Here is a 6,058-nt window from a genome sequence, read left to right on the forward strand (position 1 = left end):
TAACAGTGCACAAACCTGTCAAAGTTATTTTTGTGCATTCAGCATCTGGAAAACTTTCTCCGCATCCTTCCCATTTCACTGTTTGGCCTTATTTATGAAATATTAACATATTTATTTAATGTGCAATCCCGAGACATATTTACACTCCCTACATGGAAGCTTTTCTAGGACATGTATCTTGTGTTAGTCATATTACTCATTTTTTTATTATTGGGATATACTGAATTCACACATGGTAGATGCTCAATAAATGTAGGCTAAATGGAGCAAGAATGACATTTATTGAATCCTTAACAAGTGTCATAAGAATATTTAGCACATGGAATACTCAAGTATGTCTTTCTATCAACAGTAATTAAGAAGGTCTTCTACAGAGGAATAAGCTAAGCACCATGGAGAGTGCTCAACAAAGTAAGACCACCCAACTATTCAGTTAGAGATATAGAATTTTTTTTTCTGAAATCTTTGAAGTGGCCCAGAATATACCACCCCAAAATATGCTGTTTTGGTGTAAAGATTACTTTGAGCTGAAGGCAAATGAGAATCAATAGATACAGAGAGATGCCAAATAGATACAGAGAGAAACAAAGTTTACAGGAAGTCTCTCCTCCCTGGAAAGTTTTGTGGCCATAAAAACTGAAAGCTGGGCCGGGCGCGGTGGCTCAAGCCTGTAATCCTAGCACTTTGGGAGGCCGAGACGGGCGGATCACGCGGTCAGGAGATCGAGACCATCCTGACTAACACGGTGAAACCCCGTCTCTACTAAAAAAAAAAAACTACAAAAAACTAGCCGGGCGAGGTGGCGGCGCCTGTAGTCCCAGCTACTCGGGAGGCTGAGGCAGGAGAATGGCGTGAACCCGGGAGGCGGAGCTTGCAGTGAGCTGAGATCCGGCCACAGCACTCCAGCCTGGGTGACAGCGCGAGACTCCGTCTCAAAAAAAAAAAAAAAACTGAAAGCTGGCACTGAGATGGGTCTGCAAATAAATCTTATTAAAATAACCTTTATCTTCCACCAACTTCCTTTATATATTTCCTACGCACTTTTCCACAGTTTTCTGTTGTTTTGTCTCCACAATTTATTGAATGTATTGAATTTTGGAGACAAGACAATTTTTCTTTAATTAAAAATTATATAAGCTCTCAGGCCTAGCTGCTTTTTGGGGTCTTTTCTTTTCTTTTTTTGAAACGGAGTCTTGCTTTGTCACTTGGAGTGCAGTGGTGTGATCTCATTTGAAGGAATACTCTTGCCTCAGCCTCCCAAGTAGCTGAGACTACAAGTACACACCACCACATCTGGCTAAGTTTTGTATTTTTAGTAGAGACAGGTTTTACCTTGTTCATCAGGCTGGCATTGAACTCCTGACCTCAAATGATCTGGCTGCCTTGACCTCCCAACGTGCTAGGATTATAGGCATGAGCCACCGCACCTGACTAGGGTCTTTGTTTTTCTATGAAGGCCTCTTAGGCAGATGTAAGAATGAAATTTTGGCCGGTCGCGGTGGCTCAAGCCTGTAATCCCAGCACTTTGGGAGGCCGAGACGGGCGGATCACGAGGTCAGGAGATCGAGACCATCCTGGCTAACACGGTGAAACCCCGTCTCTACTAAAAAAAATACAAAAAAACTAGCTGGGCGAGGTGGCGGGCGCCTGTAGTCCCAGCTGCTCGGGAGGCTGAGGCAGGAGAATGGCGTGAACCCGGGAGGCGGAGCTTGCAGTGAGCCGAGATCCGGCCACTGCACTCCAGTCCGGGCGACAGAGCGAGACACCGCCTCAAAAAAAAAAAAAAAAAAAAAAAAAAGAATGAAATTTTACTTCTGTTAATCTGTCTTCTGTTAGTCTAATTTGCAGGGTCCCAACCACTAAACTTAAGAGGTTAGAGAAAAAAGTTGTTATTATTTTTCTCTCTTGTATCTTAATCACATTTACTTTTTCTGGGGGGGGGGAATGATCTAATTTAATTAATTTTATTTAATGAGAACAAAAATATGAATTAGGGAATTTTTTAATGGAGTATAAATTATTACTCTAAAGTAAGAAGTCTTGTTAATGGAAAATCCCAACTAGATGGATGCAAATAATAATTTGGAATTCAGGAGCAATCAGGGGAAATCTGCCAAGAGTTATTTTAGGGAAGAATAGTGCACACAGTTTCTTCCCTATTCTGTGTGAAGCAGGATAACAAAGAGCACTGGTGTTCATTAGAAAGATTTACAGAACCACTTAGAAAGTAAGAAGCTGCTTATTCTGAAAAAGTGAAGCAGAATAGTCAAGGAACTGTTGCAAAGATATTCTTTGGCCTCTACAGGCTGCTTAGGCTGATCTATGTTCCTCATTCTTCTCTTCCCTCTTCCCTCCATTCCCCAAATGTTCCTGTGGTCCAGCTCACCAGAGTTTAGTTTTATAACCTCACCTGAGAAAACTGAGGAAGAAAGAAAAAAGAATAAAGTGAAAACGCGGATTTCAAGATGGAAATAAATGAAACTATAAATGGACTCAAGGTGGTAGAGGAATAAAGTTTGAAATAAGATGATAGATTCTGAAACTCATTGCCGGTATTTGGCCTAAAAGCATAACGAACTCTAGTTCTGCCAGGCTTGTTTTATGATCAATGCATTTAAAAGGAAAGTTAAAAAAAATCAGCTATTAAAAATCAGGATTTTGAAGGGTAAGTAGTAATTGAAAAATGTGCCTTACATTACGCCAAGTAAAAAGAAAAAATGTCAGACAATAAAATTGCAGCCACGCAAGTCATCTAACAGTACTCAAATCATGCATATGTATTGACAGGGTTTGATAGGAGACATGTAAATTTAGAATGCTTACATTTGTTAAATTAATGACATTATTATTGAATGTTTTTTCATTATGATATTCATCAATGTCATAATGGCAGTTGTACAATAAATATGATGATTTTTAGCAGAACAGAAAAGTCGCTGTTTCACCCTGTGTTCTCCCAGTAAGACAATTTGATGAACTTTCATGGATTTAAAATATATACTTTGTAAATAATTATACATTTTATTTACTACCAAATGACTCAAAATTCTTGTTAGGGTACAGCACAAAATAAAACAAGCATTTGGTGAATTCGTAGGATTTGATAGACACAATTGATTAGGTGGATCCATAGGAACGTGTCAGAGTGACTGCAATTTTCCCCATATGTTTAATCTGTTCCTACTGTGGCGATTTTCCAGTTGTGCCAATTAGATTTTTACAAAACAGAGATAAGATTTAAACTGATCTGATTTGCTCGAACATTGAAACAAAAGCCAATTTTGTGAAATTTCTGAGATCTTTACATTTCCTTCCACTGCTAAAGTCAAAGATGCCATGAGTATAACAAAGTGTCCTATCAATAGGAACTTTGTAAAAAGAAAGTCTGCAGCTTAAGTGAGAGAAGACATCAGGTCCTCCACTAAGTGAAGATATCGAGCAAATAAGTATTTAATATCTTCTCTGAGCAATTTGAAAATCAGTAAAACATATCTGTCCCATTTAGAATTCTAGATTGTGGTAAGAACCAAATGAGGCAATGAGTGTAAAATGGATTTATAATTTTCAAAAGTTGATACAGATAGTCTTGTTACTGTAATTGGACAATAGTGATTTGTAATAACTGAATTACTCAAGTATTTTGTTCTCTGATCTTTTCATCCTCTGAATGAATTTTGCCACTAGAAAATTAAGTAGTATTTGAAAAATGTCCCATAACCATTGGAAAAAAAATTATGTAGACTTCATTATTTTATTTAGCATATATCATATGCCTCATATTCTCACACAATTCAGAATAAAATATCCAACATGTTGCATAACCATATATTTGAAGTTTATTTCAAAGTTAGTGAATGAGTAACAACAAAAAATTGATATTGATCGAGGATTTTAAGCATTCCAAGGTAAATATTTTACTGTATTTTATTGTTTTATTTTTATTATAACACATTTTAGCATTTTATAAAAGGAACAAGGCATTAATAAAAACACCTGAAAAATTCTATGAGAATATTTTAAATTAAAATAACCAAGTATAAAAGGTTTTTATAAAATAATGAAATTACCTCATTTAATAATAATGTAGGATATTATATTTTTTAATCAAACTCTATAAAAGAGTCTTGGGAAAGATGAAGGAAGGAAGGAAGGAAGATGGAAAGAGAGAAAGTGAAAGAAAGAGAAAGAGAGAGAAAAAGACAGATGAGGGACAAGGATGGAGGAAGGGACAGAGGGAGGGAGGGAAGGAGGGAAAGAGGGAGAGAAAAAATTATTCAGTTAGCACACCATAGAGAAGAATTCTTATAGTATAGAAATGTCCAATTTGGCAGATTCCACAGTTTTACAAATAAATAGAAATATCGTCATGCAGAGCATGTGGCAGGAAAAATACTTCGTAAAAAACTTTTAACAAAAAATATTTTTACTGCAGGCCTTGAAAGAAACATAAAAGAGAGATTTATATTGATCAGAACTTGTAAGAATCCTGGCCAGGTACAGTGGCTCACACCTGTAACCCCAGCACTTTGGGAGGATTACTTGAGGTCAGGAGTTCTAGACCAGCCTGACCAACATGCAGAAACTCTGTTTCTAAAAAAAAATAGAAAATTAGCTGAATGTGGTGGCACACACCTGTAATCCCAGCTACTTGAGAGGCTGAGGCAGGAGAATCACTTGAACCCAGGAGGCAGAGGTTGCAGTGAGCTGAGATTATACCACTGCACTCCAGCCTGGGCAATAGAGTGAGTGAGATTCTAACTCAAAAAAAAAAAAAAAAATCCTGAAATAAAAGTGACCAATCTTGATACAACTCACGTGAGATTTAATTGGAAATTAGATGAAATAATCAGTTAAAGAGAAGAAGCAGAAGAGAAAACCATACAATACTAAACTCATTCCACCTAAGGAGGTCAACCAATTTTAGATTTGCTAGGACAGTCTCACAGTTTACCATCACTGGTATGGTTTGACTCTGTGTCCTCACCCAAATCTTATCTCAAGCTGTAATACCCACATGTCAGAGGAGGGACCTGGTGGGAAGTGATTGGATCATGGGGGTGAATTTCCCCCTTGCTGTTCTCATGATAGTGAGTGAGTTCACTCAAGATCTGATGGTTTAAAAGTGTGGCTCTGTCCTCATAGCTCTCTCTCTCTCTCCTGCCTCCATGTAAGATGTGCCTGCTTCCACTTCTGTCATGATTGTAAGTTTTCTGAGGCCTCCTCAGCCATGCAGTGTGAAAATGGACTAATACAATCACTCACCTGAATTGAGTTTGATATAATTTAGAAAACACAGAGAAATTGTCAATTTTTCCAATTTCCAAATGTGGGGAGGATTTAGGACATTAGGACTCCAGTTTTCACATCGAAATGTCTCCTAATTTGAACTACCTTGTAATTTTTCTCTAAAAAGGGACCGTTCTAATGGGCACCAAGCATAGGTCACAATGGTTTATCTCGAGAATCTAATAGTCCAGATAATTTAGATCTCTCACTTTCTAGCTCTATTGAGGGAACATTTAACCTCTCTAAGCGTCATTTCTGTAATTCAGAAATGTTGATGCTAATTATCTACCTACTTTGCTCATTTGTTTGTTAATCTATTCAGTCAACATTTACAGAGCACCTACTATGTTCCAGGCACTATCAATGCTACAAGGAAAAAAAATAAATATTTTTTCTTTCATGTTTCAGATGACCACTTAGGATAATTTTTCCAGAAAATAAACTATTAACTTAAGTAACATAAATATCAGAAAATTATAAGACATAATAATATAAAACATAATATTCTACTCTAAAGAAATGGTCTATTCCTTTAGACTATTTTAAAGACTTTTGTAATGAATTGTAATGCAAACTTTTTGAAGACCAACATGTCTGTCAGTTTATACATGATACATTTAGCTGAGTTTTAATATTAAAATTTTGAGCTAATTTCTTTGAAATGTTATGTGGCATTAATCCTCATCATCACTCACAATCAGAAAAGACTTACTCTGTGCCTGTCTCTTTATCTGGTTTACCTTGCTCAATCTTCAGAACAATCCTACCAGAG

This window comes from Trachypithecus francoisi, unplaced genomic scaffold (genome assembly GCF_009764315.1).
Source record: "Trachypithecus francoisi isolate TF-2019V2 unplaced genomic scaffold, Tfra_2.0 Lachesis_group10, whole genome shotgun sequence".
Lineage (NCBI taxonomy): Eukaryota > Metazoa > Chordata > Mammalia > Primates > Cercopithecidae > Trachypithecus > Trachypithecus francoisi.